The following is a 27,989-nucleotide window of genomic DNA, read 5'->3' as shown; positions in this document are numbered from 1 at the left end:
GCTTGGGCCTCGCACATGCGCGTTGGGCACCTTTAGTCACTGCCCTTTATGCGCAGGCGCAGCCACGCCGGATTCAGAGGTGCGCATGCGCATTTGTGCTTGGCGTCCTAGTTACCGTTGTTAGGTGCTCCAAGATTCCTAACTGTTGCCTGGTGGGTTCGGCTTATCTCTAGCACTGGTGTTGGTGTCTAGAAGCAGCGAAGAGCCAAGCGGAAGGTGAAGTGGTGGTAAAGCCTCTAGGCTTTGCAATGAAGAAGTTTTTTTGTTTTCAGAGTGCGAAGGTGTGCTCATCCCCAGCCTCTGACATCGAGGGGATGAATGACTTGATGGCTTGGGTTCACAAGGAGGAAGTCACGGAGACCCAGCCCCGGTATAACATCCGCCGGAAAGAGCTCAAAAAGATCCACAAAGTTGCTCTCCTGGGTGATATAAGGAATATGGAGCAGTTGCTACTGCGTGGGAAGAACGTGAATAAAAGAGACAAGAGGAAAAGGTAATAGGCATTAAAGGCCTGCTTAGCCAGAGGGGGTCATTTTGTGTTTATGTAGTGAACTTAGATTGACCCCGCCCCTCCCAGAGGAAATTACTTGCAAAGCCTAGATAGATACAAGGGCAGGTCAGGCCAGGTGAAGACATCCAATAAGTGGGATGCGCATATATCTACTAGGGTAAATTGAAATTCAGTTGGCCATCCGTATATTTACTAGGGTAAATTGAAATTCAATTGGCCACACAGAGAAAGCCCAGGCAGTTTTCTCTGTGTGTTGCAGACCTAGCATGATTGTGCAGTTTTCTATGTGTATCACAATCTCATTGCCCACCTGTGTATAGCCCGGCTAAACGACCTCTAGAAAAGTCTGTGAGGCTGGGAGGGTTCATCTCTTTGCAAGAGACAGCCCTGAGCGGTCAGTTTGATTCTCGATGCTTGGCGCGAAATAAAGCATTGCTTGACCTTCGCTTTGTATCAGTCTCATTCCTTTGATTATGGGATTGTCCGGGAACAAACAATGAGCACTGAGCCAGCATCAGGATTTCTGGGAATAGCCTCTAGAGGTAAGATCACGGGATCCTGTCTGTCTGATTGTGGAGCTCCAGCGTATGGCCCACCGGGAAGGAGCTGGAGCAGCCATGCTCCCCAGGGCTAGAGTGGATGCGGGGACGCCCCTTCCCTCCACTGGTAGGTCGCCAGGGAGTTCAAGTCCCTATAAGCAGTCAGGGGGTTTGAGTCCCCCTAAGCTGTCACCAGGTGTTCGAGTCCCCCTAGGAAGCCAGGGGGTTCGAGTCCCCCTAGGCTGTCAGGGGTTTCGAGTCCCCCTAGAAAATCCCCACCTGTGGCAGGACCACTGGGCCTGCAGTTGTCTTTGTCTTGTTTTGTTGTTGTTGTTGTTGTTGTTGTCTGTTGTGTTGTTTGCTGTGTTTGAAAAAATGGGGCAAGCAGAGAATGAGGGGACTCTGACTTTTAATGGGTATAACTGGAGCCGACTGTGGTTAGTCTAACTCGAGACAGAGACTTTAAGGAATATTCCCAAGCAGCTGCTGAAACTCTCTTTGTTTTGGGGCAGTTCCTGTCTTCTATGGCCCGATGTGGACTGCCTAGCCCCTCCCCCTTGCTGGCAGGAGAGCATGGCATCTGAAGTGGAGTGGGCCCAGGTGGAACATGAAATATGTTAAGAAAGAGGTTACTAAACTGATGGTTAATTGTCTGTCTCAGGGTCTTAATGGGTAACTGTTAAAGTAGCTCTCAAAGTCAAAGTCTTTGGTATCCTGAAACTGTGAAAACTTGAAGGTTTGCTTGAATGACAAATGGAATTAAATTTGTTGTACATCTAGGTCTTAACCAAATGGGATAAAATGCTAGAGCGTTGGTTGTTGGAACTGTTTTGTGCTTTTGAAATCTGCTGGTGAACATGTTTTGTACTTAAATGATTCTTAAATTTGCCTTCTAAGAATTCTCTTGTAAAATGACTTCCGCCTTAAAGGAAATTCATATGGGTAGACTTTCAGGACAAATACAGGTCTTTGATATGTTAAAATCCTGGAACTAAAATGGGTAAGAATTGCCAGAAGTAAAAGCTGCATTCAGACTAAACCAGAATTAGTAACATGGGACTAGATGAACTGAAAGATTGTAATGTTGTATCTCTTGATGTTTTGTCTTATTTTAAACATTACTGGTTCTGTAGTGTTTGCTCTCCCAGGCTTGTTAAACTTTTTCTTAAGTTATCTGTAACTTACAGAGATGTAAAAGTAGTCATTTGTAAACAAATCAAGGTATTCAACTCTTTCTCTCTATCTGAACCCTCTGAAACCGAAAGGTCTCAGCAAGTATTCTTTCTTGCATGGCAATCAGTCATTTGCATAAGTTCAGTAAGAATCGGTTCTCCTTGTAACAAGACACCATTGGAAACACTGGTTATTTTACCAAGGCTTTGACTGGAATGTCATATTTGAAAAGATTCAGCTATGACTAGACAGCTTAAAGGAACTAAGGTGGACATTATAAAACCTGGAGCCTGAAAGCCCTTTGGTACTGTTGGCCTGAGACCTTGCTTATAGAGTTCCCAGCAGCCTCCCCAGGCGAGTAAAGGATATAACTTCCTGGCAGATGCAGGAACCTCAGGATACTTTGGGTACCTCAGGAAGAGGAATTCGCCCAAATCGAGAGGTATTGCAGGCATGTCTGATGGCAAGTATGTGGCTTGGCTTCTGGCCTGGAGAGGCTACTATAAGCTCAACCTAGAGATTCCTTATGAGAAGTTCCAGCAAAGCAGATTGTAAAAGATTTATATGATCACTCACTGTTCTTGCAGAGCTTATGTAAGTAATTAGGCCATGTTTGTTAAAGCTGGACTTGTTTTTCAAATAAATTAGTCCTGATTTGGTTATCTCTGGAAATGAGGGTTATTTTAGAGAGAAAAATTATGTTTTAATAATACACCTTTATGGATGTTAAATTCTACATTTGATTGTCTTTAAATGCTTGCTTACCTAAGCTAGACAACCTGAGGTAAACGTCAGGGAAGTTGCATGATAGCTTGTTTAGATGATCTTGCTTTTGCCAGTCAGTCAGCTGCAGATATAGGGAGGAAACTTCAGAAAATTGAAGGATTTGAAGGGAAGAATGTGACTGAGTGAGTGGGACTAGTAGAAAAGGTGTTTAACAACAGGGATGTACAGGAGGAAGATCTTGGCTTTACAATCAGGCAGGTAGGGGATGGTAAATGGAAGGAAAAGCCTAAGCACAGAGAAGGCAGGCAGGAAGACATAGATTCAGATCAGTGTGCTTACTGTAAGGAAAAAGGGCATTGGGCCAGGGAGTGCCCCGAATGGTAGATGGCCATGCTGGCCTCCAGAGACTGAAAGGGCTATGGTTCAGAGCCCCTCCCCGAACCTCAGGAAAAACTGAAGTGGAGGGGAAATCAATTGAAACCTATGGGAAAACTATCTGAAGAGGAAGTCTCGGTACAAGGGGTGAATGGCATAGAAAGACATAAATGTACAACTGTGCAGATGTCTGTGGCAGCTGTAGATGAATACCTTCTTTACGAGCCAGTCTCAGAACCAGAGGAGACAAGAGAAGGGAGCCTCCTCCAAACCCTACAGGAAACAATGGGGCCTAATCCCTATGCCCTCCTCTACCTTCTGGGCCCCCAAAGAACTGTTTATACCATCTTAGATCTCAAAGATGCATATTTCTGCATATCTTTATCAAGGGAGTCTCAGCCCCTTCTTTGCTTTTGAGTGGCCCAATCCACAGGAAGGATTTCAAGGCCAACTCACATGGACAGGACTTCCCCAAGGGTTCAAGAATTCAACCACTATCTTCAGCGAGGCCCTACATGAGGATTTGCATGAGTATAGAACCTCTAACCTGGGAGTCACTCTGTTACAGTATGTTGATAACTTGCTAATAGCCACTGAGGACTATGAGTCATGTTCGTGGGGATGAGAGCTCTCTTACAGATTCTGCAGGAAAAGGGTATTGGGTGTCAGCAAAGAAAGCACAGCTCTGTCAGAGCCATGCTACTTATCTAGGCTTTGATCTCCACAAGGGAGTGCTTTCACTGTCTGAGTCCAGGAAACAGGTGATCACCCAATACCCCCACACCACCACGTCCCAACAAGTGAGGGAGTTTCTTGGGATGGTGGGCTACTGTAGGCTGTGGATACTGCAGTCTACGGAGATTGCCTGACCTCTCTATGAACTGGCAAAAGGGGGGCTCACTATGATAGAGTGGATGGCTGAGGCAGAAGGAGCATCTTGGGAATTACAAACAGACTTCCTGAGTGCCCCAGCATTGGCCATCCCAGAAGCCCTTCCAGTTGTATGTGGATGAAAAAGCAGAGGTGGCCAAAGGAGTTGACTCAGACTCTGGAGGCTTGGCAAAGGCCAGTAGCCTATCTTAGCAAGAAACTAGATCCAGTAGCAGCTGGGTTCCCCCTTGCATCTGCAGAATTGCTGCCATGGCCCTCCTGGTCAAGGATGCAAGTAAATTGACTTTGGGTCAAAATCTCATCTTGACCACCACCCACACTACCAAAGGCCCTCTCCAGAATCCACCAGACCAATGAGTGATGAACGCCCAAGTGACAGGGTATCAGGGCCTCCTCCTCAATGAAACAAGAGTGAGCTTCTGGCCCCCAGTGGTGCTAAATCCAGCCACGCTGCTGCCAGTAGAACAGGCTCACCACCTACATGACTGCGGGGAGGTCCTAACCCGAGTCACAGAAGTAAGGCCGGCCCTCAGAGACATTCACCTTCTGGATGCAGAGGTGACTCTGTTCACGGATGGGAGTAGTTACATGGTCAATGGAGAAAGGGATGCAGGGGCTGCGGTGGTTTCCCCTGAGCAGGAACTCTGGACAGCAGCCCTGCCACATGGAACATCGGTGCAAAAAGCGGAGCTGATTGCACTGCTGATGGCCAAAGGTAAAACTGCCAACATCTATATGGACAGCAGGTAAGCCCTTGCTACTCTCCATATACATGGGGCTATTCATAAAGAAAGGAGCCTATTAACAGCAGAAGGGAAAAGAATTAAAAACAGAGAAGTAGTACTGGCTCTCCTCCAAGCTATTTGGGACTCAAAAGAGGTGGCCGTTATGCACTGCCCAGGACACTAAAAGGGGACTGGTCTGATTTCAAAAGGAAACCAATTAGCAGATCAACCTGCAAAGCAAGCACCCCCAAAAAACAGTGCAGGAGCTGGTTACACTTCTGGCTCCAGCCCTACCAGAAAAACTGAACTATTCAGAAGATTTAAAGTATTTACAAAAATGGCCTAAATTAGACTATGAGGAGAATTGGGCTAAGACTAAAACAGGAAACTTAATTCTTACTCGGAGACTAGGTAAGAACTTAGTAGGCCAGATAAATCAGGGTACTCATTTGAGGACATGAAAATTTAAGGAGCTTATAGGCAAGCAGTTCCAGGTTTCTAAATTAGGACGTATATTTCAGGATGTAGTTGATGGATGTGCTAAATGCCAGGGAGTAAATGCAGGAGGAACTAGAATGGGAAGAGGGAAAAGAGAAAGAGGTAAGGAACCAAGAATTTTTTTTAATGTTATTTTTTAAATTTATTTTTTATTTATTTTCAGCATAATAGTATTTATTGTTTTTGCACCACACCCAGTGCTCCATGCAATCTGTGCCCTCTATAACACCCACTACCTGGTACCCCAGCCTCTAACCCCCCTGCCACTCCAAACCCCTCAGATTGTTTTTTAGAGTCCATAGTGTCTCATGGTTCACCTCCCCTTCCAATTTCCCCCAACTCCCTTCTCCTCTCCATCTCCCCATGTCCTCCATGATATTTGTTATGCTCCACAAATAAGTGAAACCATATGATAATTGACTCTCTGAGCTTGACTTATTTCACTTAGCATAATCTCTTCCAGTCCCAGCCATGTTGCTACAAAAGTTAGGTATTCATCCTTTCTGATGGAGGCATCATACTCCATAGTGTATATGGACCACATCTTCCTTATCCATTCATCCGTTGAATGGCATCTTGGTTCTTTCCACAGTTTGACAGCCGTGGCCATTGCTGCTCTGAACATTGGGGTACAGATGGCTCTTCTTTTCATTACATCTGTATCTTTGGGGTAAATGCCCTCTTGTCACTGAGGGCACTTGGCGGTCTTCCCTCCTGAGGCTGGGCAGCAAGGGGTCTGGTGCCCAGGCTGGCTGAGCAACAAAACAAAATACTCAGCTGCCTTTGGACCCACTCATAAGTCCCCGTATAGGCCACTTAAGAGACAGCTTTGATATGACTGAACCACATTTCAATAGTGACAGAAAAGAAATGAAGTATATACAGTATTTCACTTTATTTTTTAAGATTTTATTATTGACAGAGATACAGAGGGAGGGAATACATCAGAGGGAGTGGGAGAGGTGGAAGCAGCCCCCCACCCCCAGCAGAAAGCCCGATGTGGGGCTTGATCTTAGGACCCTGAGATCAGGACCTGAACCCAAGGCAGATTCTGAATCACTGAGCCACCCAGGCGCCTCTAGTATTTTATTTTTAATGGACATCTTTTTATATGATAATGTTATAAAAAAAGGTCTAATCCCATAATAGATCAACTTCTGGGCTACCAATTCTTTCGATAAAATCCAATATATAATTTTTATCTGTGTCCTCTTTGTATGTATGTTATTTACTGAATGGCTGTCAAAAGAAATTTTGAATTGGGAAGATGGTTCTGTTTGTGATTAGGAAGACGTATTTCTCAAAATGTGTACTCTTCCACATTCCATAAAGCAAATAAAATCATCATGATTTTAAGAATTTTGTGTTAAACCTGCTCTCATTTATCATTGTGATGACATTAAGAAATTTTTTGGAATCACTAGAGTGTACACCTGAAAGTAATATAACACTGCATGTTAACTGGAATTAAAATAAAAACTTAAATTTTTATAAGTAGACAGATATACCCTTCCAGATATCAAAATGTATCTTAAGTTTCCACAAATTACACGGTTACTAATGGCTGAAAGGATAGATGAATGAATGGGGCAGAGAAGAAAATGCCAAACACCCCAATATGGTGACATTTCATATTAGTAGGAAAAGGTGAATCATTCATAAGTGGTGAAGAAAGACCTGCTATTTATTTATTTATAATGGTATTAAATACTAATATTGATAATTGGTAATTTTTGATTTTCATATGATCTATAAATCTAATAAAATGAAAAAAAATTTTCATTTTTTATTTAATATAATGTATATGAAAATATATCATATATAAACATATGATATATTTATGTATAAGATATAGAAAATATATATTATTTCATATATAAAATATATATAAAATACATAATGTACAAAAATAAAACTGTTCCTGTTTATTTGAATCCTGAGCTTCCTTTGGCTTTAAGTTTCTTGAAAATCAGAGTGAAGAATTACTTAAAAAGAATTCTTCATTATTTTAGTCCTCTTTTCACATAATGCTTTCAAGAACTAAAATTTATTTAAATGCCAACCATGTGACTAGAACTGCAGTAGAGCTGTTGTATGTATATAACATTATTACATTTAACGTAAGGCACATTGATTGTGTGATGCCCCACCATTTTGTATACCAATAAGGAATCTTAAAAAGTTCTGCCAGTTATAATTGTAAGACATTTTGAATTCTAAATCACATTCCAATGTCAGAGATACTAAAAGGTGACAAAATGAGCCTCCTAGAATTATTGATATGTAGTATTCTTGTGAATATTTAAAACATATCTGAGAAGTAGGCATAATTGTATCACTTTACCTAATGGGATTTGTACAGTAGTAGCAATAGTAATAGTCATAATAATAATATGTAACAAACTTTGCATAGATCCTCATTTAAGCATGGTGACGAGGTCTCGTGAGATACCTATTCTTTACTTTATTTTTATTAGTTTTTAGTAATCTCTGTAGCCAACATGAGGCTTGAATTCATGACCCTTGAGATCAAGAGTCACATGACCTTCAAACTGAGCAAGGCAGGGAACATGAGCTAACTGTTTTTATCTCCATTATTTGATGAGGAAATTGAGGATAAGGCTGAACCATAACTATTAAGTTTAAATCCTATCCCAGGTTGAGCTGAATCCTGAGGTCACGCTCTACCTAATCAGATAGCCTGCTCTTTTATTAGTATGGTGAATGATCACTAATAATTATTGTACTTTCTTCAAAAGAACATGAAATCTTTGTTTTTGAGTCAAAGGAATAAGATGCTATTTAATGTTTACAATTTCATGAATTAATTGCATGTTTTGAAATCGTGCACTATAATTTCCTAAAACATTCTTTCACTTTCATAGGACGCCTCTCCATCTGGCCTGTACCATCGGCCATGCTGACATGGTAGATTTTCTTGTAGAGAGGAAATGCAAGCTTGACCTCTATGATGGAGACTATAGGACTCCTCTAATGAAGGTGTGTGGTAGCAGCTGTGTCTGCCTGAGATGGATTTGATTTAATTACTTAGAATGAAAATTTATTACAATTAAATGTAACTAATTGGTTGTAGCATATTTGCTTTAAATTCCCAGAATTTACACTCTGTTTCTTGGGATACTACTGACAGGCTGTACAATACCAGGAAGAGGCATGTGTAACTACTCTTTTAGAACATGGTGCTAATCCAGATCTTATGGATAAGTTTGGCAATACTGCGCTCCACTATGCTGTTGCTGGTGAGAACACATCAATAGTAGAGAAGCTGATTTTATACCATGCAAATATTGAAGCAAGAAACAAGGTACGTCAACATTATTTATAAAGTATTTGAAATTTTAAAACATATATATATATATATATATATGTATATATATATATATATATAAATTTTTTAGCTACAAAACATTTATTTACATATTTATTCATATATGTAATAAATAATAAATACTGAATTCTATCATCAAGTCCTATACCATGGAAACAACTCCAAAGCCAGGGCAGGGAGGACTAGAGAACGATGAAGCCCATGGAAAGGGCAGAGTTCTGTTTCCCAGCCACTCTTCGACCCCAGAAGGAGAATTTTCCCATTAGTGTTTGGGAGTGGATGGTGGGCTCAGAGCCCACAAAGGCTTGAAGGCCTGAGGGGAGTGAGGTGATGATGGAGGCTGGGTGCTGTGCAGGGACTTAGGAAACAGGTGCTGCTGGGAAGGGGTGGGAGACCATGACCCAGTGGGGTAACTTGGGTGAGTGCGAGTGGGAGGAGAAAGCAGCAGGTTGCAGGCCCCAGGCACTGCAGGCCCCAAGGTTCTGAAGATGAGAGCAAGGGGATTGGGTCCTGACATCCTCCAGGGGCATCTACTTGTGCTCATAGCCACTCTGCCTGCCATGTCCCGCACTGGGGTCTCCCATTTCACAGAGTAGTTCCTGCTCAGCATTGTGTAGGTCCTCAGGGGGTAGTAGCTGTGCATGGGGAGTCGAGGGGGACCACACTCACTCTACCATTTGTTATTTCTTTGACATGTCTTACCTCCTACCACTGCCCTTAAGGAAGCACTGTTGGTTGACATAGATAGGGTCAATTTTTCATACATAGAATCTCGAGCATTCCCTGAATGAAAATATTTTGAAATAACTTCATTGTCTAAGATTTCACTTTATTTTTATTTTTTAATTTTTTTTCTTGAGCTTACTTTTTGGAAATACATTTTTTTAGGAACTCTAAAGAAAGAAAGCAGGAAGAAAGCACATATGCAGACTTATAAGAAGAGAAGCTTGTTCTTCACATAGCAGGAATTTTTCTGTCTTGACTTCTAACCCAAGTAGTAATTCTGAGTAATTTTACATGGAATATGCCTTATTCTGCTCTAAGACCATGATCTAGTTATAGGGATAGGGAAGTTTATCTAAGTTTCTAAGATTCAGTTGATATTAATACTAGTCTTTGATACATTTTCATTCTTAAATGCAGCAATTATCTACAATTGATTATAGTTATTAAGTTTTTGTTGACCCAAGTGTTGGTTTTCTTCAAGTTTTGAAAGAGGCCGGCTTTGGCTAACAGTGCTGTAACCTGTCAAGTTAGTTATTCGAAGTTTTAAGATTTCACTTTAATGAACATTTTTTAAAGAAATATCTTATGTATTTGAGAGAGAACGTGAGCGTGAATACACTTGAGTAGGGAGGAAGGGCATAGGGAGAGGGAAAAATAGGGGAGCCTGATGCAAGGCCAGATCCCAGGACCCCAAGAACAGGACCTGAGCCAAAGGCAGACACTTAACTGACTGATCCACCCAGATGCCCCACAGCTGCTCATTTAATTCAGAGTCCATCTCCTTAGTGACCCATTTGGAGCAAGAGCGCTTTATGTTGACATCTGGGATCCTGATACCATTGATAGAAGAGAATCAAGCATGTTGGTATAACCTGGAGAAAAGCTTAACCTTTACTGGAAAGCTCTCAACACTGTATCCCTGAAACTCTAATTCTGAAATGTTAATGTTTGCCATGAAAGTATTGTCAAATGGGGATAAGCAAATTTAAACCGATTTCTTTTGTGCTAGAGATAATGTGCAGTTCTGTAATATTTCTCAAACATCGAGGATCATTGAATCTTTCTATTGAGGCACAATCCTCACCTTCCAGCAAATATATGTTCTTTGGAATATAATTTAAGAAACACTGCTCCGGAGATAATCATTTAGGTTGTTAACTCAGTAAAAATACTTTAAGCTTTTACGGCTATGTTTTAGAGTTTGGAGATACAGAGATAAAATATAGTCCCTTCCCTCAAGAAGCTCTTGGTTTCGATGGGTGCAATAAAATAAGTGGAGTATACAGTGGTAAATGCTGTGATAGAAGCCGAGATTCTTGGAACCGGTCAATGTTTGAAGTAAGATTTGGAGAATGACTACAGTTAATCTGTTGAAGAGGTGGAGGAGGGCTATTTAACTTAATTTAATTTATTTTATTTTCTTCAAAAATATTTATTTATTTGAGAGAGTGAGAGTGGGAGAGAGACGTGAGCAGAGGGGTGGGGAAGAGGGAAAAGGAGAAGCTGACTCCCCACTGAGCAGGGAGCCTGACGTGAGGCTGGATCCCAGAAACCTGGGCTCGGGACCTGAGCTGAAGGCAGACCCTCAGATTGAGCTGCCCAGGTCCCCTGAGGAGGGCTATTGCCAAGAGAAGGAGCAGCTGGTGAAAGAGGGGGTGGGGATGGGGGTGGGGGGAAAGGTAGGGGCGGTGTGAGGGGGTGGGGAAGACTGAGGGCTGGGGAAGGTGGGGGGTTGAGAGTACTTATGTATGTGTTTAAGGTTAGAGGATCCTTTATAGGTTTTAAAATTCAGTATGGAAATATGTAATTTTGTAAATTATAAATTGGTTTTACACTTTTACAGGTCGAATTCACACCGTTTTTACTTGCTGTAAATGAAAACAACCACAAAATGGTGGACTTGTTAATTAGAGAAAAAGCAGATGTACATGTGGTTGATAAGTTTAAAAGGTACAGTAGTTGTTTTTTTTTTTAACCTTATATTGTTCTAGGGTGGTAATAATTAAGTCAGAAAGATTAACTTAATAAGAAGAGGATTAATTTATAATTACATAGTGAAAAATGTCGACATGTCATCAGTTAGGCAGAAATCAATTATTCTGATGGGGCAACATGAAGAACAGTATACACGAAATTTATATTCTTTCATATTATTGACTGATGTGATCTGCAGTCTTTTTTTTCTGCCATATGACTTTATGTTAGCTAAAAGGGTTTCATATTAGTTTTATTATAAAGTGTGGACTCCTTTTATTCTATGACACAATATTAAAATTCTTAACCCTTTTATAGTATTTTTTAGAAACTTCTACTTCATATACATTTTCCTTAAAAGATGCATATTAAACATAAATAGGAGTTGTTTTATCTTTTGGATGACTCCTTGCTTTAAATTTTTTTGTAAAGAATACTGATGTTAGATGACCCCTAAGTGATTATTAATTACTATTACCAGATAGGGTGGGCTTATCATCCTTTTTCATTATATATATATATATATATATATATATAGTTTCCATTGGTAAGGGTAGAAGGATGAAATATAACTTTAATCGAAGAGATTTTTCTTTTTGTGAGGACAAATCATAGGTTGATGATAAAGAGAAAAGAGATGGACTTTAGATAGACACAAGACTAGGTTTAATTCCTTTCCTACTTGCTGGGTATGTGACTCTGGAAACATTACTTATCATGATCAGATACGTTCTCTGATATGAAAAGGAGGATAATATATCCTTCAAGGGTTGTTGTGTGTAAATAATATCATATATATATATATATATATATATATATATATATATATATATAGTATTTAATTTAGTGCCTAACCATGCTTATTTTAGTACCATTAACTGCAACTATGACTCTTTTATTACTGTTAGTATGAATGCTGTTATTTTAAGCCTGAATGTAGATTTTTTGTTTTTTTATTTTTTTATTTTTAAAGATTTTTTTTTTTTTTTTGAGAGAGAGAGAGAGAGAGAGGGAGCGAGCATGAGCAGGGGAAGGGGTTAGAGCAGGAAACCAGATGTGGGGCTCACTTCTAGGACCCCAATTTCATGACTGAGCTGAAGGCAGATGTTTAAATGACTGAGCCACCCAAGCACCCCTGCAAATAACTTTTTTTTTTTAAAGATTTTATTTATTTATTTGACAGAGATCACAAGTAGCCAGAGAGGCAGGCAGAGAGGGAGGGAAGGCAGGCTCCACACTGAGCAGAGAGACCAATGTGGGGCTCGATCCCAGGACCCTAAGATCATGACCTGAGCTGAAGGCAGAGGCTTAACCCACTGAACCACCCAGGCACCCCTGCAAATAACTTTTTATACAGACCTGTCCTCTAGAAGGCTTGGAAGTACACTGAATCAGCTTATGGGGAATTCTTTTTTAAAATATTCACTCATTCAGTTAAGTGACCTCAGCATAGTTTCTTGTTCATCAAATGACTTTAGCAACTTCTACTATCATACCCAGGTGGGACAAGAGGCTTCTTTTTTGTCTTTTAATTTTGGCCATGGAGGTAATTTACAAAAACAAACACTTGAAGTTGTTAATGGTCAATTCTGTACTGACAGGAAAGATATTAACCTGGTAAAGTATATGAAATTTGCTTTTTAGATAACCCTAAGTTCCTAAGGGTGAAGTTATGTCTCTGTTATTTTAGAACAGCCCTCATGCATGCTGCACCTTCTAAATCTCCAGATATAGTCAGGCTTCTTCTTCAGCAAGGTGTTAATACCTCTTCTCGTGATAAACGTGGATGGACGGCAGGAGACTATGCTCTTTTTAGTGGATCTGATGGGTAAGTGTTTACATTAAAATGTTAGTTATTACTAAAGTGAAGTTTAAAATAATTGAACTCTTAGTTCTTATGTAACAGATGAGCGTTCGTAGTTTGATTCCGGCAATTTTGGGGCTGCAGTGAGTTAGCCCATGTCACTTGCCAGAAACCAAGACAAAGGCTAGACTAGTCAGCATTAGAAATGAGTGCGGGTTTTTTTTTTTTTTTTTTTTATCTCAGAACTATCGAGACCTTTATCTTTAGGGATCCTAACTGTATCTGTTTCATTCCAAGGATAACTGTATGCATGGGGTACAAAGAATGTTACATTTGTGTGTTTACTCCTTCCTGCCTCCCTCCCTTCCTCCCTCTCCTCCCTCCCTCTCCTCCTTTCCTTTCTTTGTAGATTTCAGTCATAATTATTTCAGAGAGGGGCAGAGTAGGGACAGAGGAAGAAGCAGATTCCCTGCTGAGCAGGGAGCCTGACGTGGGGCTCAATCCCAGGACCCCAAGACTGTGACCCGAGCTGAATGCAGATGCTTAACCAAGTGCCAAGTGAGCCACCTAGGTGTCCCAACATCACCTCCCCCCCCCCCCCCCCGCCCAACTAGTTACTTGGGTCCTGAGATGCTCAGTTTAGTAGAAAATCCTATCCTTTCCCTTGACGGTTATCTCCTTTCCCCTTTGAATTTTCCAAGAACCTAAGGAGTTCCCTAAGACCAAAGAGACCATCCTCTTTCTCAAGTCATTTGGAAGGAAAAGGACATTCTTATCATTCCTTTGTTTCCTTTGATTCTATTGCTGCAATATTGCTGTGTGGTGCCTTGGTGACTCAGTTGGTTAAGCGACTGTCTTTGGCTCATGTCATGATCCTGAGGTCCCAGGATTGAGTCCCACAGGTGGGCTCCCTGCTCAGAGGGGAGTCTGCTTCTCCTTCTGACCCTCCCCTCTCTCATGTTCTCTCTCTCCCTCTCTCATTCTCTCTCTCAAATAAATAAATAAATAAATATCTTTAAAAGAGAAAGAAAGAAAAAAAAAGAATTAATTTTTTGAAAGAGAGAGAGAGAACAAGAGCATGAGCATGAGCAGAGGGAGGGTTTGAGTAGGGAGCCAGACGTGGGGCTCAATTCCAGGACCCCAAGATCATGACGGAGCTGAAGGCAGACGCTTAAATGACTGAGCCACCCAGACACACCTGCAAATAACTTTTTATACAGACCTATCCTCTAGAAGGCAATTTTTTTCCCCTGTAGTCTGGTTATGATTGACCTTTGCTCCCAGGAAGACCTTGCTGATCTGCATTCTCTGGTCTTCATGGTGACCCACAATGAGACTTCAAAGTTACAACATTTTTTAGTTTATGACATATGCTTATATGCTCAGCTGCTATTCCAAGGCACCAGCACCCTGTTCTGGCCACCAGGCCCCCTGGCTTTAGCCACACACACCCTTCCCTTCACACTCAAAAGCCTTACATGAAGCCCATATGTTAGTGCAGACCTTCATAATCCGCTTGAGGATTTTGCTTGTCTATCCTGCTAGCAGATGATAGTTGGGACCCTTCTAAGCTGTTAAAGAGGTTCAAATAATGCTACAGGAAGAGCCTGGACTTTCCTTTCTCCTTTGTTACTAGGCCTGTATCTCAAGCCTGATTTAAATCCCGCAGAGCGCCTTTTCTTATGAGGTGATGAAAGGTGTCATACTGACCTTCCCAGAGTGGTGGGCATCACCTTTCCCTAGAGGCCATGTTTGGGTATAATATTTCATTAAATCCTCTTAACAACATTGTGAAATAAGGCAGTAAGATGCCTGTTTTATAGAGGAAGACTTGGAGACAGAGAGAAGTGGCTCCTCCAAGAGCAAATAGCTGTGATTATAGTTAGGACCACTGAGTTCACAACATGTTCCATTATGGCAAGCTAACACTACGAATTGCTAAATTACTACTTTATGACTAGTTCACCTTACTTTAAGTATATAGGGTAATTTAAGTTTTGATATTAGCTCTGATATTATTTCAAATACACTTATGAATTTGATATATTTGGTAAATGTTTTTCATATCAGTATTAAAATAGTAACATTGTTTATCACCCTTCTTATATGTAGCAATCACCAAATAATTGCCAAACATACAGAAGAAAGACTTAAAAATTTTTCGCAAAATAACAATCCAGGTAAGACTTTTCTGAGTGAAGTACTTTTCGTGGTCACATAGATGAAGTCATATTAAAAAATTTTGAAAATGAAAGAATAGTGGGGAAAAAAATAAAACCGTAAATGTAAATTGTTAAGTTCACTTTCTTGCATTCTTTCTCTTTCTCTCTCCCACCTCTTGATTTTACTTATGTGACACAGATAGAGAAAAAGTGAGAGAACACAGGCAGAGGGACAGGGAGAAGCTTATTTCTCACTGAGCAGGGAGCCCAATGTAGGACTCAATCCCAGGGTCCAGGGATCTTGACCTGAGCTGAAGGCAGATGCTTACCCAACTGAGCCACCCAGGGGCCCTTATTTTTTTTTTTCCTTTCTTAATATCTTTCTATTATTTTTTAAATTTCTTTTCAGTGTAACATAATTCATTGTGTAAGCACCCCACCCAGTGGTCCATGCAATACGTGTCTTCCATAATACCCACCACCTGGATCCCCCAACCTCCCACCCCCTGCACCTTCAAAACCCTCAGATTGTTTTTCAGATTCCATAGTCTCTCGTGGTACATCTCCTCCTCCAATTTCCCTCAACTCCCTTCTCCTCTCCATCTCCCCATGCCTTCCATGTTATTTGTTATGCTCCACAAATAAGTGAAACCATATGATAACTGACTCTCTCTGCTTGACCAATTTCACTTGGCGTAATCTCTTCTAGTCCCATCCATGTTGCTACAAAAGGTGGGTATTCATCCTTTCTGATGGAGGCATAATACTCCGTAGTGAATATGGACCACTTCTTCTTTATCCATTCATCCATTGAAGGGCATCTTGGTTCTTTCCACAGTTTGATGACCGTGGCCATTTCTGCTATGAACGTTGGGGTACAGATGGCCCTTATTTTCACTACATGTGTATCTTTGGGGTAAATACCCAGTAGTGCAATTGCAGGGTCATAGGGAAGCTATATTTTTAATTTCTTAAGGAAACTGCACACTGTTCTGCAAAGTAGCTGCACCAACTTGCATTCCCACCAACAGTGGAAGAAGGTTCCCCTTCCTCCACATGCTCTCCAACACACGTTGTTTCTTATCTTGCTAATTTTGGCCATTCTAACTGGTGTAAGGTGGTATCTCAATGTGGTTTTAATTTAAATCTCCCTGATGGCTAGTGATGATGAACACTTTTTCATGTGTCTGATAGCCATCTGTATGTCTTCATTGGAGAAGTGTCTGTTCAGTCTTCTGCCCAGTTTTTGATATGGTTATCTGTTTTGTGTGTGTTGAGTTTGAGAAGTTCTTTATAGATCCTGGGTACTGTCATTTGCAAATATCTTCTCCCATTCCGTGGGCTGCCTCTCTGTTTTGTTGACTGTTTTCTTTGCTGTGCAGAAGCTTTTGATTTTAATGAGGTCCCAAAATTTCATTTGCACTTTTGTTTCCTTTGCCTTTGGAGACATATCTTTAAAGAAGTTGCTGTGGCCAGTGTTTAAGTGGTTACTGCCTATGTTCTCCTCTAGGATTCTGATGGATTCCTGTCTCATGTTGAGGTCTTCTATCCACTTCGAGGTTATCTTTGTGTATGATGTAAGAGAATGGTTGAGTTTCATTCCTCTACATATAGCTGTCCAATTTTCGCAGCACCATTTATTTTATTTTTTATTTTTTTAATTTTTTAAAAGATTTTAATTTATTTATCAGAGAGAGAGAGAGAGGGAGAGAGAGCAAGCACAGGCAGAGAGAATGGCAGGCAGAGGCAGAGGTAGAAGCAGGTTCCCTGTTGAGCAAGGAGCCCAATGTGGGACTCAATCCCAGGATGCTGGGATCATGACCTGAGCCGAAGGCAGCTGCTTAACCAACTGAGCCACCCAGGCATCCCTCCCAGCACCATTTATTGAAGAGACTGTCTTTAAGCCAGCATTAACCTGACTCCCAAAGCTGGCAAAGACCCCACCAAAAAGGAGAATTTCAGACCGATATCACTGATGATTACGGGTGCTAAGATTCTCAACAAGATCCTAGCAAATAGGATCCAACAGCACATTAAAAAGATTATCCACCAGATTGTTTTTCAGATTCTATATTCTCTCATGGCTCACCTCCCCTTCCAATTTCCCCCAACTCCCTTCTCCTCTCTATCTCCCCATGTCCTCCATGCTATTTGTTATGCTCCACAAATAAGCTCTGCTTGACTTATTTCACTCAGCATAATCTCTTCCAGTCCCGTCCATGTTGCTACAAAAGTTGGGTATTCTTCCTTTCTGATGGAGGCATAATACTCCATAGTGTATATGGACCACATCTTCCTTATCCATTCATCCCTTGAAGGGCATTAGTATCTTTCTTTATAGTCCAGTATTCAGAATTATTTAAGAATTTAAATACTGTCATGAACAATAGGAACAAAGCCATGAGAGAGACCGGACTCCAGGAAATAAACTGAGGGTTATGAAAGGGAGGGGCTTGGGGTATGGGGGAACTGGGTGATGAGTATTAAGGAGGGCACGTGTTGTGATGACACTCGGTGTTATACACAGCTAATTAATCATTGAACACTACAACCGAAACTTACGATGTAGTGTATGCTGGCTACTGAACATAATTAAAAAAAAAAAAAAAGTACCTCAGTGTGAACAATAACAATAAAGAATTTAATTGTAGGCAATTTAAAATATAAGGCATTATTGTCTGAAAAGAAATTCATTATTATAGTCATGACCCCTAAAATCCCTTGTATCTTTGTGTAAATAAGAGAAAGATTTTAAGTTAGTATGTTTCATACTTCCTCTTTAAGCATATTAAAACAAATTGAACTTGTTATGAAAATGGATCTTTTAATTTTTACAAGTGGATTACATTTAGTAAATATTATTACATACTGATTTGTCTCATTAAAAAAGGAGCTATCCTTAAAACTGGGAACTCTACAATATATTCCTGGTACCGTAAAGAAATGGCAAAAAATACGAACTGGAAAACTTAGCTAGTATGCAGCAATACCAGTGAGACTGTGGTTTTTTTTTTTTTCTTTAAAGATAACTGTCTATGGTACAGAAATCAGAAAAGAAACGCCTTGAGGAGCATAGGTTGTTTTACATATTGTTGTACCAACAAGATCTCACCTTTAACAACTATTTAGTAATTTCTCATTAGTAAAAGAGAATGAGATATGTTGACTTTATTAGAACAATGTTTTCTTCTGTTTGTTGCATAATTGTCATGATAGTGTAATTTTTAAAAAAGATTTTATTTATTTATTTGACAGAGAGAAATCACAGGTAGGCAGAGAGGCAGGCAGAGAGAGGAAGGGAAGCAGGCTCCTTGCTGAGCAGAGAGCCCAATGCAGGGCTCAATCCCAGGACCCTGGGATCATGACCCGAGCCAAAGGCAGAGGCTTTAACCCACTGAGCCACCCAGGCGCCCCAGGATAGTGTAATTTTGTTAGAACAAGATACTCTGTAGCCATTAGTAAAGAGATTATCATAATAAAAATTCAAGTGGGGCAACTGAGGCTCAACAGATTATAATAAAAGCACAAAAATGGTTCACAATAACAAAAAGGCTACCATTGCTTCCTAGATGTGGCACCTAGTGCATTGTACAATCTGAAATGTATGAAGAAACATTTAATTTAGTAGACTTTTATCAAAGAAAACTGTAGGTTGGTTTGGTTTTGCAATTTACGCATTTTCATTTGTTCACTTAGCAAATAACTATCAAGTGTCTTTTAGCTACTGTTACTCTGATGTAGAATAAACACATTCAAAAAACACAATCCTTGCCCTCCAGAAGTTTGTTATTATCATTGTCATTTTTATTATTTACTCTATTTTCACTATTTTATTTTTATTATTTAGTTTATTCCATGCTTAGTATGTGCCAGAGTCCCCTAATGTTTATAATTCTCATTGTTATGTTTTTATTGGTATTTAATATGTAAGTCGATAGTATGCAGACTGAGTAGTAAGTTTGCCAGGTAAATAAGCAGAAGAACCATGTTTGGCAGGAAGAACGTCCATCAAGATTACATGTTTTGCAGAGGGAACAGCAGTGCGGACGCTCAGATGTATGAATGAACTTCGGAGCACTTAGGAGAAGTTCAGTTTTGCTGGTGCAGAAAATGTGCTATGGGAATGGTTGGAATGAGTGAATACTTAGCTAAGGCAAGCTAATGAAAGTTTTTCAGTACCATGGAAAGGTGTAGATCTTACCCTTTAGACCTTGGGAAATTTATCAGATCAAATGCTTTTAGCTGCAAATAACAGGTGACTTATAATAGTGACTAAAACGGGCCCACCTGGGTGGCTTATTCATTATGCATTGACTCTTAGTTTCAGCTCAGGTCTCACAGTCTCATGGGTCATGAGATCAAGCCCAACATCCCACAGGGCTCCGTGCTCAGCATGGAGTCTGCTTGATAATTCTCTTCCTCTGCCATTCTCCGATTCGTGCACTCTCTCTAGTAAGCGTTCACTCTCTCTCAAATAAATAAATCTAAAAAAAAGCAAACCAAACAAAACAGTGACTAAAACAGTAGGAACCAGAATCGTTTTGATGGATCAGTGATGTCTCCAGGATCCCAGTTGTCTCTTTTTAGCTGTGAGGTTGGCAATATTTTCTATGCCCTTTCCTGATTGGCTAATTAGCAACAGTTAGAGGCATATTCTCACATGACAATATCCATTGACTGGAAGGACTGTTTTTCTTTATATGTTTCTTTTCTTTTTTTAAAATATATTGTTTATTTATTTGACAAAGAGAGACAGACAGAGAGGGAATACAAGCAGGGGGAAGTGGCAGAGGGAGAAGCAGGCCTCTTGCTGAGCAGAGAGCCTGATGTGGGGCTGGATCCCAGGACCCTCGAATCATGACCCGAGCCGAAGGCTGACGCTTAACAACTGAGCCACCCAGGCACCCCTATATGTTTCTTTTAAATAGGAAAAAAACTCAGCGGCTTGCAGCAACTTTCCTCTAACATCTCATAAGCTTGGTTATATCACATGCTTATTCCTAAACCAGCCACTGGTAAACCAGGTACTGTGATTAGCTTAGAATAATCCTTTTTCCTTTTGAAGCTGGGCTAAAGCCACCTTCTTTGTGTTTGGGACAATAAATATCCAAATAAAGTTGTGGTTTTCCAGCAAGAATGAAGACTATGGCATGGTTATTGGGGAGGGAGCCAGCAGTACTTGATGCAGAGACTCACTGGAGAATGTGAAGCAGAAGGGTAATAAGATTAGATTTGAATTAGGGCCTTCTGGTTGTGGCACAAAATAGTGATCACCAAGCTTTTTCTCTAAAGGTCCAGACAGTGAATATTTTAGGCCCTGTGGTTTTTCAACTACAAATACCACTATAGTGTGAAATCAGCTGTAGCAATATGTAGGTGAATAGCAAGAGCCAACCATCTGGTTCTGTAAATAAAGTTTTATGGGGGCACAGGCACGTGACTGGTCTGACTTGGCCTGTGGCCATAGTTTGGTCACCCCTCATGTGGAGAATAGATTGGAAAAAAAAATGTAAAGATACTGGAAGATAAAGGACGCTTATATTTCCTTAGTCTAGTATCAGTCCATTATGAAATGTTCACTCCTCTATACTGAAAAAGTCATGAGGCTCAATTTATTCAATTTACAATGTTGTTCTTTTTCTAGGCCTTATCTTTCTGATTTTTTAAAAATTTAAAACTTTTCAAAAGATTTTATTTATTTGAGAGAGAGCACAAGTGGGGCAGAGGGGCAGAAGGAGAGGGAGAAGCAGAATCCCCATTGAGCAGGGAGCCTGGTATGGGGCTTGATCCCAGGACCCTGAGACCATGACTTGAGGTGAAGGCAGATGCTTAGCTGAGTCACGTAGGTGCCCCCTTTCTCATTTGTTTTGCTTAGAAACTTTTTATTCATTTAAGAAATAACAATATTAGTTGGTGGCTTTTTTTTTTTTTCTTCTGGAAGTCATCAGTTAGGAGCTCATGTTTGTGTAGGGCAGTGGCAGGGGAAATATAAAGCAATGAGAGAAAAGAAGTATAGTTAATACAGTTTCATGATTATTGAATGTAGAAAGAGGAGAGAGGGGAATGCCTGGGTGGCTCAGTTATTTAGTAGCCGCCTTCAGCTCAGGTCATGATCCCAAGGTCCTGGGATAAAACCCCACATTGGGGTCCCTGCTCCATGGGAAGCCTGCTTCTCACTCTCCCACTCCCCCTGCTTGTGTTCCCTCTCTCTCTGTGTCTCTCTGTCAAATAAATAAATAAAATCTTAAAAAAGGGGAGGGGGAGGAAGAAATCTTAGAAGAGTCATACATTTCCAGGTTGTGCACTAACATTTAAACTGGCCATGAAGAATGAGTAGGACTTTTTATCGGAGTGCAGTGGGAATAGGGATGACCAGGTATTTTCTGTATATGTTGAATTTGATGGAATATCCATGTAGTATATTTTTAGTAATTGGATAATTGAATACTAGGAGTTTCTAGCTGGAGATAGAGCATCAAGTTTGGAGGTGCTTATTTAGAATTAGAATTATTAGGCAAAGTCATAGCTTGGACAAAAATTGAGCTTGTCCATGATGGAAAACATATAGAAATAGACGAAGGCCAGTGAACAAAGCCTGGGAATACCAATATATAAAGTGTGGATGGAGGTGTAAGACTTGGTAGAGAAGACTGAGAAGTGGCTGGGGAATCTTAGGATGAGGAATTAGAGGAAATGTTATTGAAAATTTTGAAAAAAAAATTCATGGAGTATTAATTGTATCAAATAAAATCACTAAAAAAAGTTGGATTTAACTTTTAAAAGTTCTTACCAAAAATGGTAAAAGAACCATTTTTGAGTTGTAAGGTCTGTTATTTATGTGACTGGTACATTCTGTGTCCAAATATGGAAAAATAACACATCAAGTAAGGTCTTCCCTAACTTTTCTAACTGCAGTATCTACCTGGACAGGGTCAAGGGGAAATGGGTCTAGCCTGGTGAGTAGACTGGCCAACATTTTCCCATAATTGTCAAAACCTAGGGTTCAAGTGTGAGGAAAAGTGTTTTCTTTCTTACCTTTTTTGTTTAGAGGTACTTGATCTTTTCTTCAAGTCCCTGGGACATTCTCCTGGATGAATACTAGGGCCACAATCTGGAAGCAATAGGCAGGAGTCACTGTCAGGCCCTATCTCTGAAATGGAATCACGATGCAGCTGTATTTTGACAGTTTTAAATTTTGATCAGAAATATTTTACACAGACCAGCAGTTTGGGAGAAACTGACCCCTTCTAAGTATTTTATTGCAGAAAATTAGTATAATATCAAGTTGGAAATATAAGGTGATATGCTGACTTATACTCGTTCTCACTTGCCAGGGATTCTGTGTCAGTAAAAAATGTCAGTACTGGACTATTTTTGTTAGTGCTGTCTCTATCCATCCTCTTTCATTTGCCTTCTTCTGATATCTCTACTTTTACTGCTCATTTTTTTAAATTTATTTTTTATTTATTTTCAGAAAAACAGTATTCATTATTTTTGCACCACACCCAGTGCTCCATGCAATCTGTGCCCTCTATAATACCCACTACCTGGTACCCCAACCTCTACACCTCCCCGCCACTTCAAACCCCTCAGATTGTTTTTTAGAGTCCATAGTCTCTCATTGTTCATCCCCCCTTCCAATTTCCCCCAACTCCCTTCTCCTCTCTAACTCCCCATGTCCTCCATGCTATTTGTTATGCTCCACAAATAAGTGAAACCATATGATAATTGACTCTCTGAGCTTGACTTATTTCACTCAGCATAATCTCTTCCAGTCCCGTCCATGTTGCTACAAAACTTGGGTATTCATCCTTTCTGATGGAGGCATAATACTCCATAGTGTATGTGAACGACATCTTCCTTATCTATTCGTCTGTTGAAGGGCATCTTGGTTCTTTCCACAGTTTGGCGACCGTGGTGGCCATTGCTGCTGTAAACATTGGGGTATAGATGTCTCTTCTTTTCACGACATCTGTATCTTTGGGATAAATACCCAGTAGTGCAATTGCAGGGTCATAGGGAAGTTCTATTTTTAATTTCTTGAGGAATCTCCACACTGTTCTCCAAAGAGGCTGCACCACCTTGCATTCCCACCAACAGTGGAAGAGGGTTCCCCTTTCTCCACATCCCCTCCAACACATGTTGTTTCCTGTCTTGTTAATTTTGGCCATTCTAACTGGTGTAAGGTGATATCTTAATGTGGTTTTAATTTGAATCTCCCTGATGACTAGTGATGATGAGCATTTTTTCATGTATCTGATAGCCATTTGTATGTCTTCATTGGAGAAGTCTCTGTTCATATCTTCTGCCCATTTTTTGATATGATTGTCTGTTTTTTGTGTGTTGAGTTTGAGGAGTTCATTATAGATCCTGGATATCAACCTTTTGTCTTTACTGTCATTTGCAAATATCTTCTCCCATTCCATGGGTTGCCTCTTTGTTTTTTTGACTGTTTCCTTTGCTGTGCAGAAGCTTTTGATTTTGATGAAGTCCCAAAGAATTTCATCTGTAAAGAAAGCACTAAGGAAAACTGTCTTGGAATCTATCACTATTGGAACATATTTCTACCATATGTATATTTCCTTCAAAGGTAACAGGCTACCCATCTAAAATGTATTTCATATTTTGTTGTTTCTTATGGTAAACTTCTTTGTACCTGTACCACAGTGACAGAGGTAGTGATGATATTTAGCCAAGATTGAAAGCATTTTCTGGATTATCGGAAATTTTAATGTGACATGCTTTTGTATTTTTTCAGAATTTGGTAAACTGTGCCTTAACAAGAATATGTGGCCAATTAGATTTACAAGTTTTTAATCACCTATGTATATAAGATAACTCACTTTGTTTTCCCCCAAATGAGTTCTGTTGATCTCTAATGATCAAAACCACTATTTTCAGGCTGGAGTGGATAACTCATCCCACATTTTGACTGTAGTATTTCTGAGTTTTTGAGCAGTTTGTCAACAACTGCCTTTAATAGGTGAACTGTTTCTAATTCTATAAGAAATTAAGAAAATGAGTGGAAACAAAAAAACTCTATAACCAATAGTGTGTTATTATACTGTGTATGATAGTTATATATTTTTCTATAATTATCCCAGTTACCTTATCGATTCATAACTACAATAGAAGTGAATTAAGCCCTATTTAGTTGCAGAAAATTTATGTGACCTTTTAGTTTTTTTATAGGAACTTTTATACTGTAGGACATATTGGTAATCATCAGAATTCTCTTTTTTTTTCCCAATTAAAATACAATTGTTGCTTGTTTCACATTATTTTCTGACATTATTTCATCTATTCCTTTTATGCCTTTATTCAAATGGATATAGAAATACAGCAGTCTCCCAGGCAAATACTAAGAAAAACAGATTCAAGGAAAGGTGTTCTATGAATTAACATTCTAACTGTAATCGTGTCTTAAAACATCAACCTTAATCATAAAAATTGCATATAATGCATTGGTATTAGAGGCTCCCAAAATGACAACCAGGTTTGGTTATTCACTGGAGGAACTCACACATCTCAGCATATTTGTACGCATGCCTGTGGTTTATTACGGTGAAATGATACAAAGCAAAATCAGCAGAGAAAAGGTGCCTGGAGTGAAGTCTAGAGGAAGCCAAGTGCAGGCTTCTAAGAATCCTCTGCCTATGGGTGTGCTTAATTCCTCCAGCATCAAATCATGACAACTCGTGTGAGATGTTGCTGCCAATACAAGAATCTTATAGATACTCAGTGCCTGAAATTTTCTTTAAGTGATAATCATGTAGGCATCTTCTCCCTAGCATATATCAAAATTCTGGTTCCCAGAAGGAAATCAAGTAATAAGTACTTGATAAATCACCTGGTTTGTACCAACACTTAGCAGTCTCAATGGATACCTTTTGTTTTTTTCCTTCACAATAAATATTATTTTTTACAGCATTTTCAAGTTTATTGCACAATATAGCAGAAAGTACAGAGAGTTTCCATTTACCGCATGTTCCTCTACACACGTAGCCTTCCTTGTTGTCAACATCTTGAACCACAGTGGTACATTGTTATATTTATATTAGCTTATCTTTATTGTCCACAGTCTATAATTTACATCAGGGTTCATTCTTGGTGTTTTACATTCTATGGGTTTTAACAAATGTGTGATGACATGTATCTATCATGTGGTATCACATAGAATAGTTTCACTGCCTTAAAATTTCTCTGTGCTGTGCCTGTTCCCCTTGCTGCAACCCTTAACTCCTAACTTAAAAAGTTTTACTTTTACCAGAATGTCATATAGTTGCAATCATACAGTGGATATCTTCTTGAATTTTTTAAAAATTAAACTTCCGAGGTAATTGAATATAGTGATTCAAGATAATCTTTGTCCTTTGTTATGTTCATCAGTGTAGGATTGATGACATATGCCTTACAGACTGAAAAAGTGTGATTTCTACAGATGTTTGTCACATAGTGGGGAATCATATCCTGCTACCTAGCCAAATCACTGGTACCATTCTGGTCTAAGAGGTGGATCCAGATAGACTCTCCAGCAATGAAAATAGGTCATCTTAAGAGAACCAGAATCATTAAAATCACTAAAAGCTTTCATACTTACCTTGCAATTGGAAATAAGGCCAGAGAGAGTCTGTTTGCTATGTTTTGCCATGCTGCAAAGTAGAGTGGCTGTAGACCAAACTTTGTGATGAGGTGTTTCACCCCAAACTTAACAGCCCCTGCTGGAGATCTGGAGAAGTTCTGTTGTGTTACAGCGAAATAAGTATAGTGTATTTTAACTGTGCCTCATAGTGAAAGTCCTGAAGAATCCAGAAGAATCCTGACATTGTCAGTCTATGATGATGATTCTGCTAATGACACCATTTTCTGTCAGTCTCAAGGGTTTGGTTAAAATTATGGTCATTATAAACATCCACTTGTAGGTATCAAATTCTGATAAATACCATTCTTTTCTTCCATTTGGTAAATGTAGAGGAGAAAGTAAGATTTCTTAGCGAGTTAACTGCCTACCAATAGTATAATTAATATTCACTCCAGTGTGGTTACCAGGTATGGTCCCAAAGAATACTTTTTAACACAACATCAGTCTTAGACTTTGAATAGTCTGTATTTCTCTGTTGTTGATTTTAAATGTATTTTGCTTTTTTCTTTACAGTGAATAAGACTTCTGAAGAAGACTTTGTAATCAGGTAGGATTTTTGTGGATTTTTTTTTCTTTTTACAAATTCTGTGTTAAGGGAATGCAGAGAAAAGCATTTGTTGAGAGTTCTACTGTGTGCTAGGCCCTATATTATGTGCTTGACATTTATTACTTATATAGTCATTACAATAGCATCACGAAGTAGATGTGCTGTTACAGCCTATTATTTTATTAATTAGTCATCTGTGGTTCAGGAACACTGATTAATTGACCTATGATTCTATAGTTAAAGAGTAGCAGACCCAGAAACCACCACTGCTTCTAACAAGAGCTTGAACACTGTGAATTTTCAGTCTTGGAGGGGGCCATGGTGCCCCCCTGAGGCATAAGAAACTAGTCAGTTACTCACAGTTGAAAATTCTGGCAGCGATGATGACTTTGTTTCCGCAACCACACCTTTGAATAAGAAGCCCAGAACAACACCAAAAGAGTTAATACTAGAAACAAGGAAACCTAAATTGAAGAATCTCCAGAAAGAACATATCCCACTACAAGAGAAAACCCCTAAAAAAGGATGGCTTTAGGGAACGAACTCTACCAGCCAGACTTAGAAGTGGCACTAGCTTTATCAGTGAAGGAACTTCCAGCGGTCACCATTGATATGGGAGAGGCTCAAGATACAAGCACCAAAAAAAATGTGGCAGCAGCGAAATTGGGACAATGACTAAGGCTCCCCATCTCTCCGATTGCAGTGTAGCCAGTGATGATTTAGATTTGGATAAGCTTACCGAGGAAGATGATGTGTGCAGTGCTCAAGGGAAAAGAAAAGCAGCATCAAAAGCTGTGGTACAACAGAGGAAGATTCTTTTGGAAGGCAGTGATGGTGGTAGTGCTGATGACTCTGAACCTCTGGTGGAGAGTCTGAGGATGAGTCTGATTTTAGGGAGAGTGAAGATGATGATGCAAACTTCACTCTGGGAGAAAAAAAGTGGAAGAAATTAAAAAGAAAGAAGTGAAGGTAAAATCCCCAGTTGAAAAAAAAAGGAGAAGAAACCTAAATCCAAACGTGATACTTTGGAAGTGATTTCAAGAGACTCTGCTCCAGCTGCCCTGAAATCAGAATCTCAGCTTTCACCAAAAAAGGCTTTATCAGTGAAGAGGCCATTTGGAAACCACTACAAATATGCAAACCTTCCAGCTGAAGCTGGAAGCAGAAAACACAAGTAGATGCCACCAGCGCTGTCTGGAAGCAGCAGCAGCAGCAACAGCAGCAGGAGCCCACTGGCAGGGGTGTCTGTTAAGTCTCCAAATCAGAGTCTCTGCCTTGGCTTGTCCAGATTAGCACAAGTGAAACCTTTGCATCCAAATGCTGCTAGTGGCTGAGTGTGGTAGTCAG

General features: G+C 39.9%; 1 pseudogene; it reads left to right on the top strand.

Annotated features, from left to right (window-relative positions):
* Positions 1–33: 33 nt before the first annotated feature.
* LOC131838330 (RAD51-associated protein 1-like) lies at positions 34–27,976 on the top strand (annotated as a pseudogene).
* Positions 27,977–27,989: the final 13 nt, after the last annotated feature.

The sequence above is a fragment of the Mustela lutreola genome, chromosome 8, assembly GCF_030435805.1.
Source record: "Mustela lutreola isolate mMusLut2 chromosome 8, mMusLut2.pri, whole genome shotgun sequence".
Classification (NCBI taxonomy): Eukaryota; Metazoa; Chordata; class Mammalia; order Carnivora; family Mustelidae; genus Mustela; species Mustela lutreola.
This window is presented reverse-complemented; position numbering and strand designations above follow the sequence as displayed.